The sequence below is a fragment of the Mesoplodon bidens genome (genome assembly GCF_964165515.1).
Source record: "Mesoplodon bidens genome assembly, contig: HAP1_SCAFFOLD_491, whole genome shotgun sequence".
Taxonomy (NCBI): domain Eukaryota; kingdom Metazoa; phylum Chordata; class Mammalia; order Artiodactyla; family Ziphiidae; genus Mesoplodon; species Mesoplodon bidens.
This window is the reverse complement of record NW_027672501.1, coordinates 1-14,892: the sequence shown is the minus strand read 5'-3', so window position 1 is coordinate 14,892 and position 14,892 is coordinate 1.

Genomic DNA, 14,892 nt, shown 5'->3' with positions numbered 1-14,892 from the left:
ATAACAGTTTTTAAAGACTAAGCCATTGAACGTGGAGTTCCTGAACATGGGACTCAGTTCACTGGGATCCCTTCTTAGAAAAATAAAGGAAAACTTGAATTGGATATGTGTGGCTTATTCAAGTAGTAACTAATCAGCTACATCTTGGTTAACTTAATTTGTCACAATGGTTTGGTATTTTATTAACTCTCTTCCCCTTCTTCCCCTGACTCTCACTAGAATGGATCATGAGTATCTTAAAACATACTAAGTCGTCTTCCATCCCTGTTAATCTAACTACAAAAACACACTTTCCTTATCCAATGTAACATACTGTCTTTTAGAGTAGCTGTGGTTTTAATTCTCTACAAAATTAAAACCAGCAAAGAGAAACATTTTCAATGAGCCACCACATTGTAGAGCTTTAGAAAGAAGACTTTAGAATTAAGAGCAACTATATCATTTTATAGCTAAAGCACCTGAGACCTAAAGTAGGAAGGTAACCATCGAGGTCAGGGAAAGGGGTTGAAGATCAGGTTTCAAGCTGAGAAAGAGTCTACAGGGACTCAATCTGAGCAGGTCAAAAACTGAAATGAGACCACGAATGTTCTGGGAAGGGTGGCACCTGGCCTCAAGGGTGGGATTCAAACAGGGAGTGGGCCTGGGGGAACTGAGCTTCTGCAGTAGGCAGAGAAGGCCACCTCATCTGTGGAAAGTGCCACTGACATCAGGGAGTTGAGGGGAAAGAGCAGTGAATTCCAGTCCCCCTGAGAAAGCAGGCCAATCTGATTAACTCTGAATTTAGGCTTATTTCAGATACTTCTAATTTTTTTGTTTGTTTGTTTGCGGTACGCAGGCCTCTCACCGTTGTGGTCTCTCCCGTTGCGGAGCACAGGCTCGGACACGCAGGCCCAGCATCCATGGCTCATGGGCCCAGCCACTCCACGGCATGTGGGATCTTCCCGGACCGGGGCACGAACCAGTGTCCCCTGCATCGGCAGGCAGACTCTCAACCACTGCATCACCAGGGAAGCCCAGATGTGTAGTTCTTTAAAAATATTTTTAACATTTTTCCAGCTACATGTAGACTATAACTTAGCATAAAAACAATATGGGTTTTATTTTAAGTAATTTAACATTTTGACATCCTCATAATGAAATTAAATCCAGACGGTTTCTCTCCATGTTCTCTTGAAATAGTCCTTGATCATCCACAGTATTTCCCATCATCACAAAGGTGGTACCAAGGGCAGAGAACTCCAACATTATTAAAGTTTCATAAAGCAAAGTCAATTTTAAGAATATAATGTCCCCTAACTGCTAAAGGTCTTGACAGATAATTTCAAGGGAAGCATAAATTATTTTCTGTTTGTCAGAGGGCAAAATTATTTAGGTTGACTTAATGAATAGTAGAGTTTTTGAGTGGAGAGTGTTCTTAAAATATTATGTAGATCTGTCTAGCATCTGTCAACAGATGCTAGCCACGTGGCATTCTTTATGTGGAAACAAATTTTAAAATAAGGTTAAAAATTCAGTTCCTCAGTTGCATTTGCCATATTTCAAAGATGTTTATTAGCTCCATGTAGCTATTGAATACTGCTTTGCATAGTACAGATATAGAATATTTTCATTATCACCGAAAATTCTATTGAGCAATACTAAAATTATACCCAGATATTCACAGAGAAGGCAACCAAGTCTCAAGGAAATAATATAACTTCCCCAAGGTCACACAGCTATGTTTTTAAAGAAAAGCAAAATGACACAAAGGAAATAGTAACAGAGGCATTAAAGAAACCTAGTAAGTTTCTGGAGCAGTCAAAGTAGGGTTTAAAAGTGCACACTTAGCTGTTAGCAGGGTTGAAGCTCTTGATGGTTGGTAAGATCTACCTGCCTGAATTTGGACATTAGCATTTTATGCAATGAATTAAAAGCAAAAAATCATTTCAACGAATGCCTTCCAGCTCCATATTTTTAGCCACTGCCGTGCTTCCAGATTATGTTTATCACTTTCATATACAGGGCACCACTGTGAAATGTGATGGTTTATCTGACCCCAGAGAAATCAGGAAATCTTGTGGGGGTTATGGCTCTATTTGAAAACGTTGATTTTTAAATGCATCATGCATACTGGCCCTGTTTTAAAAGGGATTCCTGCCATCAAATAATCAAAATGTAAACCTCTTCTCAGCTTGCAAAAGTCAAAGATAGTCCCTGCATCTTTATTATTTCATTGAAATCCAAATATTATTTTTCCTTTCTCTAACTTGTTTTCCTCACAGTGTGATCAACTATTGCCAAGGAAGGAAAGGTTAGATTTATCAATCAAAGTTTGCTAAAGGCCCCCTAGGTAATTGAACCCTCAGGAGAAACAATCCTCATGTATTCTTTTTCTGTTGTTTCAATAGCTTTGTAAAGAGTCATTTCAGTATGTTTGGTTCTGTAGCAGAGGTTCTGTGAAGTGCTTGTCGTCCTCAGAGGTCCAGAAAGTCTGCGAGTCTGTGGGTAAAGATGGGTAAGGAGAGAGAGGGAAGGAGGATAGAGAGAGGCTCAGGGCTGAGATAAGGACAGTGATCTAAAGACTCCTGGGGGTGAGGCTGGGGTGCACAGACACCCACGACTAATCTAGACAGAAACTGAGTAATCAAGGGGATGACCACTGTGAGGTCATGTGGTCACCTCTCCCTCTAGAAATAAACATTGCCCTCAGTAAGTCTCCTCCCACCCCAGAAGAGCATTAGGAAGGTCTGGAGAGGGGGCTTATTGGCAGAAATGGAAAAAGCAGGTTGAAGGGATTAGCCTGGAGCAGAGAGACCAAGAAACCCAAGCCAGTAGGTGGAAGGCAGACTTTTCATGGAAGTCTCCAAGCCCAAGTCAAGTTCTGGGACCACCAAGTACAAGTCAAAGAGTGCTCATTTAACCCCTTTGGGCCCCCATGGGTGTGGAGGAAGACTGGACAGAGAGGGAGAAGGGGCCAATGAAGGTACAGTATTTACTATGGGATTTAACACCTGAAAGGCCTCCCAGTAGCTTCAGGTCTGCTCAAGAATCCTTCATGTCCTGCTGGTTTGCAGTGAGTGGCTCACAGCTTCAAGGCCTCCTCTGCCAGATAGAGAACTATTTCAACCATCCTGCCTCTATTTTGGACTGTAGCAATGCAGACAGGAAACCTGACCCCATTTTCAGGTTCTAAAGAGAAATTCTAAGTACCTGAAAGACTGAGGAACATGGTGGCTTTTATTTAAGATGGGGAGCTAGAGAGCACATACCTGGACTTGGGCCTGCAGCAGCACCAAATTCCACCAAGAGTTCCCTTTATTTTCTCTCGCATCTCTGTTTCTCCTTTTCTCTCTGCTGGATTAGCCACGGGGACTCCAAGTTCTTCATTGTGTGGTCCTGGTACCAAGATTCTCCTGGGAATTATAAAGCTATTCACCTTCTACATCGAGCACTTCTTATTTTTTCCCCAGCAAAGTTAAGTCATCCTTAAGAGGAGTCAGGGTGCTAGCTCTTAAATATATTTTAGTCATCCCTTTGTACATTAAATGCTCTTTCTTGGAGACTGCTCCTGACGTGGCGTTCACCGTGCTCTCAGCTGGCCTCCTGAAGTTCTGCCCTGCCTTCCCCACCAGGTACAGTTCAGGAGCTGCCTACCTCAGGGTGATAGGTTATCTTCTAGTTGCTTTATTCCTTTCCCTTTTACATTTAGAAAATATAATTTGAATACATAAACTTCTCTGTGGCCACAGCTTTATTTGCAACCCACAGGTTTTGTTATGGCATATTTTCATTATCATTCAATTAACAAAATTCTAATTCCCATTGCGACTTTATCTTTGACTTACATAATGATCAGAAGTATGTTTTTAATATCCAACTATTTGGCAAAATATTGGTTATATATTTTTTAAATTCTTGCTTATTCGGAGTCTTGTTTTATAACCGGAATATAGTCAATTTTATAAATGTGCCATGTGCACCTAAAATTTTCTGCATAATATATATATTCCATCATTGTTGTTGCAGTGTTTTATGTAAATGTAGGCCAAAGTTTTTAATGATGGTATTCAGATCTTCTCTAACCTGCTGATTTGTTGTTGTGGTTCTATGTTACTGATCTAGGTAATTTAGATTTTTCTATTTCTACTTAGTTTTTTGGAATTTCCCTTCATCTATTGCATTGAAGTTTAGATTTATAATATATTCCTTGTAAAGTAACAGTGGGTTTTATTATCCTGCCTTATCGCCAGTGATACTTTTTGCTTTCAAATTTATGTTAATATTAAAAAATCTTCTTCAATTTTACTTATTGTTGTTAGGACATAATTTTTGAATCCTTTAATTTTCAATCTGACTCTTGTCTCTTGTAGGTGGCATAGAATTACGTTTTTTGTTTGAATAATCCTTGTCCTTTAATTTGAGTATTTACAGTTAAGGTATTTTCTTGTAGACCGTTTACTCCTCGTTTACTATCTGTCCCACCTTGTTATGTTCCTTTTGCTCTTCTTTCTTCCTTTTAGATTTCTTCAAATTCCATTTTCCCTTGTATTAGCTTGTTATTTGTACATAAGTAGCAGTTACACATGTACCATGACTTATTAGCTCTTTTACTGCTTCTCAAGCAATGCTGAGATCTTAAATATCTTTTACTACTTTTTCTCTTCCATTTTTTTAATGCATTTTAATTTTTGATATATTTTATTATTACTTTTTTGTGCTGTTAGATTTTATTTAGGTTTATCCACTTATTTATTCCTTCTGTTATACATAATTCTTTATAAAGTCCTTATTTTCGTCTATGATAATCTTCCTTCAGCCTGTGGGTCTCCCTTTATAATTTAATTCAGGCAGTTCTGATAAGAACATATTTTCTAAATTTTGTTTGTCTGCAAATTTCCTTATTTCATCTTTCCTTCCAAACAACATTTTCTCTGCCTCTAGAATTCCCAATGGGCAGTTCTTTTCTTTAGCACTTAAAAATATTATTCCATTATTTTCTAGTATCCAGTCAGTTTCGTTGAGAAGAAAGCTGTAATCTTAATCCTATTGTTCCTTTGAAAGTAATCTCTCTCTTTTTCGTCGGGCAGCTTTTAAGATGTTATGCTTTTCATTGCTATTCATGAATTGTACTGTGGTGATCTCATGTGTGGTTTTCTTTGGATTTGTTCTTGTTGCATTTTTTAGTGCTTATTGAATTTATGGCTCCATATATTCTTTTTAGTTTTAGAGAACTCTCAGCTGTTAATATTTCTGAAATATTGTTTTCATCCCAATCTCTCTCTCCTTTTTTCTTTGGACTCCGGTTTACACATATGATAAAAAATATTTACTGTGGCCCATGTGTCTCAAATGCGCTTTTGTCTACTTTTTATTCTTTTCGTTTCCCATGCTTTACTCTTAATATTGTTACTACTCTATCTTCCAGTTCACTTACCTCTCTTTACCTGTGTCCAATCCAGTACCGAGTTTTAAATTTCGTATAGTTTTTAATTCTATCAGTTCAACTTCAATCAGTTTGTAGTTTCTACTCGTCAAGTTAAGTTCTCCACCTTGTCATCTATTTTCTTGAACTTGATAATATTTACCGAAATATGTATGAACTTTAATGTTTAGGTCATCTATGATTCTGATTCTGTTTTGTTTTTTATTCTAATTCTCCTTTTCTTGGTTGTCTTGGTGGCTCTTCAGTGAATACCAGACTTGGGATATGACAAGTTGTATAGAATCTGAATGACATTACAGTTGCCCTTTGAACAACCTGGGTTTGAACTGCACAGATGCACTTATACATGGATTTTTTTTCAATAAGTAATACAGTACTACATGATGTGTGGTTGGTTGAATCCTCAGATTCAGAACCACAGATAAGAAGGGCCGACCATAAAGTTATATGTGGATTTTTGACTGCACAGGGAGTCAGTGTCTCTAACCCCTACATTGTTCAAGGGTCAACTGTATTTTCTTGAGGAGAGAATTTCCTATTCTTAGGTAGGGAGCAGAGGGGAAGATCACCTCAGTCACTGGACCAACTTCATACTCATTTTCCTTCTTTATAAGGTTCAATGTAGATGTTGCCTCAACCTTCCTAACACACACACACACACACACACACACAAACACAGACACACACACACACACATATGTAGAGATTTCAATGTCCTAATTCATATCATTAGTTTACCATTGGGCCACAAATCTTTCATAGGTTCTGAACCCCAATTTTGTCTCTTCAGCATTATGAACCAACTAAGTCTTTGTTTTGACTTCAGTTAGCTTTTGTTTGACTTCTTAGCATCTTGCCTTGTCTACCTATTATACATGGAAAATACTGCAAGGGAACACTGTTGCTGAATCCAGCTCTGTTCTCTGAATCTTTACTCTCTCTGTGATTTTGGTCCTTAAAATTCTAGCTGCCTTGTTATTTCTCAATTCCAATTCTGGTTTCCTTAGTCCTATGACATTGTCCTAAGATCTACTGGCTTTTCTACCTCTTAGGAGCCGCATTTGGTTTCTCAGCCTTTTGCTCTTCATCAGTAGTTTCTAAATGTCTGGGCTAGAAAAGCATGTGCAGAATATTGTTCTCACTTCAGTGAGTTTCTTTCTCTATTTTACTTTTCTAGGTCATGGCTACCTCAGTAGCTTTCTAACGCTCACAGTCCAATGTTGCTTATGATTTATCTGGCCTTTCTAGTGTGTTTTCCTAAGGTAAACTGATATAGTTGGAAACAGAAGTTCATACCCACCATTTAAAAAATGCTGTTTTGTCTTTCTATGAATTCTCTTTTCGTCCCATCTTCTGTCGCTTTTTCCCACCAAAAATTCCCATTCTCCCAGATAGATTATTTTAGACTAAAAATTATTATTAAGCTAATATGTTAATTTTGAAAGGAATTAATTTTGCTTTGAACAAGAACACAGATTGGTGAATGGAATATGGAAGATTCCTTAAGACCTTTTTCATCTCTAAGAGTAGTATCCAACCATCGGTACCATAATAAGTTTGTCAACAATGGAAGAAAGCAGTCTTTATAAAATCAGCATTATTCAGTAATCTCAAAAACTGCTTCACTTTCCTGCTCATGCCACCAATTTCCAAATGTTCAATAGGAGCAGAGAATCATGGGATAGGATGTGGAGAAATGGCCTGTCATAGTAACTATAAATATTGGAAAAATGGAATTATAAATAAAGAGGGTTTTCTATGAATATATTTGAAGTGTTTGTTCCTACAGAACTTCTAGAATAAGACTCAAAAGTTTAACATAGAAACACCTCTTAATAAGTATGAAAATCACTAAAATTTATCTCATAATACTTTTTTCTTTTGTGTTATGTGATTGTCAGAGTCACACACAACTATTTTTATCTGGACTTCACAGATCTTCTTATTTTTACTATGGGATCAGTTACCCTACATTTTTGAAATTTGGCAAAATAGTTAAAGTTAGAACATTTCCCCAAAATCCAGGGCATATGACTTACATTTCTGTAGAAGGCAATATTATATTTCTGTCTAGTTCTGGGGTAAACATTTTCATACCTGCCAATCCAATTTGACGAATGTATCATTTTTCCAGTGCACTAGTGTAAAGTAAATGGTAAATTCAGTCAAACAGTCATTTCATACATCAAAAAGGAAAATCAGTCAACACAACTGTCTGACTGAAATGAATGAAGAAAACAAATCAAGGCAAACAACTGTCCCAGTAGACTTGTATAAATACAGTAGTGGTGTCATGTGCAGGATTAATCTTCCCTCACCCTTAACTGGAGAACACTGGGCCAGCCAATTCAGTCACTCAAATGATACTGAATTATAATATTCCAGTTTCATTTACTCTCAGTTACTGCTGACTGCCCTTCCTTCTCCTTCATCTGTCCATCAGTGGAGAATGTCAGAGCAGGAGAATAGTAATATTGGCATATTGTAATGTACTGTCGTGAATTCTACAGCTTCAAAATTCTTAGGATAACTCAATGATCTTAAAGAGTCTGGTGCAGAAAGGATATGTGAATTAAATCGCAGACCACTGTCTGACCCTACCAGCACTAACACCCCTTATTCCTGGTTCTAATATATCACAGAATACTCAAGAGGAAGGTTTTGAGTGGTCAGCAGAAATATGGCTCCAAAGCAGCCACATGGAAAAGAAATGTTGTCATCTCTGATCCACTTTAAAGTTGACTTGTCTTTTACTCATAAACCAGATTCAGTGTGAACTCTGTTCTGCTAAATGTTAGAGAATCTATTGGAGGAGTGTGGCCAATTCTTTTGAATTTTTTTACTCTCTAACTTTTTGTTTTTTTAACATCTTTATTGGAGTAGAATTGCTTTACAATGCTGTGTTAGTTTCTGCTTTATAGCAAAGTGAATCAGCTATACATGTACATATATCCCCATATCTCCTCCCTCTTGTGTCTCCCTCCCACCCTCCCTACCCCACCCCTCTAGGTGGTCACAAAGCACCAAGCTGATCTCCCTGTGCGATGTGGCTGCCTCCCACTAGTGTGTGTTTTACATTTGGGAGTGTATATATGTCCAAGCCACTCTGTCACTTCATCCCACCTTACCCTTCCCCCTCCCCGTGTCCTCAAGTCCATTCTCTACGTCTGCGTCTTTATTCCTGTCCTGCCCCTAGGTTCTTCAGAAGAATTTTTTTTCAGATTCCATATATCTGTGTTAGCATACGGTATTTGTTTTTCTCTTTCTGACTTACTTCATTCTGTATGACAGTCTCTAGGTCCATCCACCTCACTGCAAATAACTCAATTTCATTTCTTTTTATGGCTGAGTAATATTCTACTGTATATATGTGCCACATCTTCTTTATCATTCATCTGTCGATGGACACTTAGGTTGTTTCCATGTCCTGGCGATTGTAAATACTGCCACAATGAACATGGTGGTACATGTCTCTTTTCGAATTATGGTTTTATTAGGGTATATGCCCAGTAGTGGGATTGCTGGGTCATACGGTAGTTCTATTTTTAGTTTTTTAGGGAACCTCCATACTGTACTCAATAGTGGCTGTATCAATGTACATTCCCACCAACAGTGCAAGAGGGTTCCCTTTTCTCCACACCCTCTCCAGCATTTATTGTTTGTAGATTTTTTGATGATGGCCATTCTGACTGGTCACAGAAAGAACTTTGGCATGGTGTTCATCATCTAACTTATCCTAACATGCAGACATTTATGAGAGTAAAGTCATGTCTTTGCCAGAGTGGGTTGCTTATCTGGGCAACTGGGTCAAATCAAGAAGGGCAAATGTAGGCTGCCAGAGTAAATAAGGAGAGGAAAAACAAAAGAACGAGCCATATCATTCATCAGTGATTTTCCCCCCAATATTCTTAGACTCCACCTATCTCCATCTTACTGGTAACACAGGAACTAGACTGAACTATCAGGTAAAAGGTCTCTACAGAAACTGAGGTAATATAGAAAATTAAAAAAAAGACATAAAATTGTAAACTTTCTTCCTAGGGCTAATTGAGATGATACTTCAATAATAACATAAGATCAGGTGAGGTCTAAAGAAATTTTAGAAAACCTGGATACAGTAAGAAAACATCTGTTCGCCAGCATCCGAGTGTTAGAGAGACACCAAGACATGTGGGCCAAGTTCTGGAGAGAAGGGAAACACAGATGCAAGCTTGACATTTGGTGCAGCTTTTCTCCTTGGGGCATTTGCTGATTCAACTCATACAGCCTAGGAGCTGAAAAGCCAAGGAGTTCAAAAGACTGTAACCATAGAAGCCAAACGGCAAGAGCTCAAGCTAAAGGCAACAACTAATGGAATGACAAGCTACACGTATCCTTAGTCTCACAGGGCTGCGGGAACCATTACATTTAAAGCCTAACAAATACAAGGGTAGTTGGGAATAGGGAGAATCCAAACTTTCGCATGGTTAATCCCAAAGGGCAACACCCGTAGAGGAAGGACAAGACAGAAATAGAGCACCCTTCACACAGACGGAAAAAAAGGCTTTGAATGAGCTCAAACTGAGAATGGACTAAGGTTTCCAGTCCCTATAGTAACTGTCTGCCATGGGCAAAAGGAAATCTTTTCAAGAGAACAATAACAACATCCAGAAAGTGGCGGTATCTTTATAGTTTCCTAAAATAAGTTAAGCCCAATTTTAATATAAAAAATAATTGGACATACCAGGAAAAAGACTCAATGATCAAAAGCTCAAAAAAGAAAGAAAGAAAAAAGACAATATAAATAGACACAGGAGGACAAGGGTTAGTAGGCATTGGTTAAAAAACAAAACAAAACAACTATGATTAAACAAAGAAAATAGACACATGGCAAATAAGCATATGAAAAGATGCTACACATTCCATGTCATCAGGGAATTTTAAATTAGAATAACGAGATACCACTACACACCTATTCAAATAGCTAAAATCCAAATAATGAAATACCAAAGTTGTTGATGATGCAGAACAACTGAAATTCTCATTTGCTGCTAGCAGGGTACTTGGCAGTTTCTTACAAAACTAAACATACTTTTACCATACAGTGATCTAGTAATCATGCTCTTTGGTATTTACCCATAGGAACTGAAAAGTTATGTCCGCATAAAAACCTGCACATGGATGTTTATAACAGTTTCTTTCATAATTGCCAAAACTTGAAATCAACCAAGATGTTTTTCAATAGGTGAATGGATAAACAAACTATGGTATATCGGTACAAAGGAATAGCATTGAGCAATAAAGAGAAAATGCTATGAAGCCATGAAAAGACATGGAAGAAGCTTAAATGCATATTGCTAAGTGAAAAAAAGCCAATCTGCAAAGGCTACATGCATATTATATGATTGCAGCTATATGAAATTTAGGAAAAGGCCAAAGTGTGGAGACAGTCAAAAGATCAATGGTTGCCAGAGGTTGCGGGGAGGGAGAAAAGGATGGGTGAAGTGCGGAATTTTAAAGGCAAAGAGACTTCCTGTGTATGGTTCTGTAATGGTGGATACAGGTTATTGCACATTTATCAAAAATCATATAATGTACAAAACAAAGAGTGAAGTCTAATGTAAACCATGGACATTAGTTAGTAATAATGTATCAATATGGGTTCATTAACTATAACAAACATCCTACGCTAATGTAAGATGTTAATAATAGGGGAAACTGGGTAGAGAGCTAAGGAGGTACGAGAACTCTGTCCTTTCTGCTTAATTTTTCTGTAAACCAGAAACTGCTCCGAAATAGTCTGTTAATTTAAAAAACAAATCTAGACCTGCATACATAACTTGCACGTAAATCCAACCACAGCAGCATTATTCATAAGAGCCCCAAAGTGGAAATAACCAAATGGCCATTTACTGTGAATGGATAAATGAAACATAGTAATATCCACACCATGGAATATTATTCAGCCATAAAAAGACATCAAGTACTGATGCATGCTACAACATGGATGAACCTTGAAAACATGCTAAGTAATTGTATGATTCCATTTGTATGCAATGTCCAGTCTAGACAAATCTGTAGAGACAAAGTATATTAGTGGCTGCCTAGGGTTTGGAGAAATGGGGGAGTGAGTGACCTATAATAGATTCTTTTTCTTTTGGGGGGTGGATGAAAGTTCTAAAATTGATTGTGGTGGTAGATGCATAACACATTAAATTGTACACTTTAAATAATATGGAAAGTAAAATATATCTCAATGAAACTATTATTTAAAATTATGATTAATGTATTAAAAGAAGGGCAACATGTACAATTTAAGCAAAAATTATCTGTGAAATGCAACCAAAAGAAACTTCTAGAATTAAAAAAGTTGAAATTAAGCACTCAGAAGATTGGTTGAACAGTACCTTAGTCAAACAAAAGAAAGGAATACAAATGTCAATTAAAAAATAACTACACAAAAATTTGGAGGGAAAATGATGGAAAACAGAGAAATAAGTACTTAAGACATATAGAGTATATGTGAAACACTGTGTCTAGCCAGCCCCAAGTCACACAGCCTAGGAAGGAGACACACAGCCTACCTGAATCACAAGGACTTCTCCAAAGTAAAAATGAGGTTCTGAGGCCAGAAGTGGAAGGAATGGATTACAAAGGAAAAGAACAATGGTAAACTATAATGTAGATATACATCAGTAAATACATAGGTTCCCTGGGGTTGTGATCTGGTACAAACAATAAAAAGAAAAGAGATAAGACTCATAGTAGAGGCTGCTAGATTCTGCTGAGGAAAATGTCCAGGGAGGGAAGAGTTGATTTATTTCATTATTTTTTTAGAGTCCACATATAAGTGACATCATGCACTATTTGTCTTTGTCTTATTTCACTTAGCATAGTGGCCTCCAGTTTTATCCATGTTGACTTAAATGATAGGATTTTCTTCTTTTTTAAGGTTGAATAATATTCTATTCTATATATATACCATATTTCCTTTCTCCATTAATCTACTATGGACACTTAGGTGGTTTCCATACCTTGGCTCTTGTGCATAATGCTACAATAAACATGGGAGTACAGATATCTCTTCAAATTATGATGATATTTCCTTTGGATATATACTCAGAAGTGGGAGTGAGGAAGAACTTATGACACAAATCGACCATATGTAAAAGATGTTGTAGGAATGAAAAAGTCTGAACACCTAGAAAGAGTGTGGAGTATTTGGAAAGGTCATTGTTCAAGGTCATACATAGTTTAAAGTTATGACATTTCAGTGAGCCTGTGTGCATGAAGGCTTGCTTATATTTGGGGATTTGAATACAGTGCAAAGAAGTGTTGCTAAATTTTCGATCAACATCAAAAAAAGGGTGGAAATGTTTTTTTCTTTGATTATGAAACTGCAGGAAAGGAAGCCTAGAATTCTAGGCCCACTAGAATTTTCCCTGATGATAGTGCTAATTTAGGAGAAGAAGAAGGATCCAAGGCTATAGAACAATTTTGAAAGCAAAATAAGACTGCCGAGTCTTCACCCAGTGTATGAGATTAAGTGTTAATGGCATATGATGAAGTGGCCATGACACAGCCGGCAGAGCTCGTTGAGTTTTGGAAAATGGCTCTTGAAGCTACAGGAAATGGACAGTAGACATAGAAAAAGAACAAGGTAAATGCCAAAGAGTGGAAGGACAAAATTAATCAAGAGAAAAGTCAAAAATAGAGAAGAAAAGCAGTAAACGTGACAAAGAAAACCAAAAGCTTGCTCTTTACAAACACCAATAAAATAAGCAATATTTGGCAAATATGATAGAGATGGGACTAGCTATAAAACAGAGAGAATTTTTTTTTAATTACAAAAGAATACTATGGTAGCTTTATACCAACACATCTAAAAATCTGGACAAAATGGCTGATTATGATTAGTTATATGCAGCCATTATTTACTCCTGTTTTGAGTAGAGAATACAAGAAGCTTTATGAAAATAGAAAACATAATCAAAGATATACACTTTAGAAAGACATCAGTTATTTTCCAATATATATAAAAAATTAGAAGAGTCCTAATACGAAAATCAGATATGGGGCTTCCCTGGTGGCGCAGTGGTTGAGAGTCCGCCTGCCGATGCAGGGGACACAGATTCGTGCCCCGGACCGGGAAGATCCCACATGCCGCGGAGTGGCTGGGCCCGTGAGCCATGGCCGCTGAGCCTGCGCGTCCAGAGCCTCTGCTCCACAACGGGAGAGGCCACAACAGTGAGAGGCCCGTGTACTGCAAAAAAAAAAAAAGAAAGTGAGTGACAACTTAAATGATATATGGAATATTTTGCTGACTTACAAGAGCATGCATAATTAAATATGACCCAGTTGAAATGTTAATTTTATTTTAATGTGTATGTTGGGATGGCGTCTTCAAGGTGCCAGAAAACAAGCATTCATCCATGCTGTTTGGAACTGCAGCACACAGACACCTTCAGTTACCAGTTCTGTTCATGCCACAGAATCATCTTCAGAAAACATACTGTTTTTTATGGACCTGGTATATATCTTAATTAGTTTGAAGAATTCCCCAAATACCTGTTAATATGTAGTGCTCCAATTCCAATCTTGCCACGTCCTGTACCAGTGACACAGCACATAGGAGTTTCATTTCTCTTTCTTTCTCTGGGTTGTTCAGAACCCAACGAAAGAACAATGGAATGGCATCAAAGAGATCAGGGTTCTTGTCCCAGAGTTACCATAAAATAATAGTGTCCTCTTGGGAAAATTATAGTTATTCTAGGCCCCTTTCCTTTTCTTTACTTTGACAGAGCTGCACTAGATGACCCCAAGTAACATTGCACTCTTTGCAGTAGTAGCTTAGATGTTATTGGTTTTCTGAAACAAATGAAGACAATGACACATGAAACTGTGCAACATCTCTGTAACTATGTTTTCTTAGAGTTGCCTCCATTTTACAGATGATAAGATGGCTGAGCACAGAAGTAGATGTCTTGACCAGAGGTTGCAGAGTAGATGGAACTGAACCACAAGTTTCCTTCTTTCCTGAAGCTCACTTAGCCAAAACATAGGCTTCTGAATATTAAGCTGTAAAGCATATTATCCGTATGCTTTAAAAGAAGCGGTTCTTCTAGGATTTCCAATTAATAACAGGAGGTTTTGAAATTCTTCAAAGATCATCTAATTTTGTGAGATTTACAGCTCAATTTTCCTGTCAAGCAAGTTGTATTAGTGCCAATCATCTGAGCTTCTGGATGCTTCTCTGAACTTCTTGAAGTTTTCTTCTTGCTATCTGAAATTCATGCCAGATAAGCCTTTTTCTAGAGCGCATATACAGACTTGTGTATTTTTATACAGAAAAGCAATGCAGTGAGTCAGGATGGGGGTTAAGCCCCCATTCTCAGAGTGGTATTGAGCTCCTGGTGAAATATAATCATCATTTCCTCAGAATCGAAAAGCAGTTATCTCTAGTTTTTAATCCCATTAACTATTTATACATT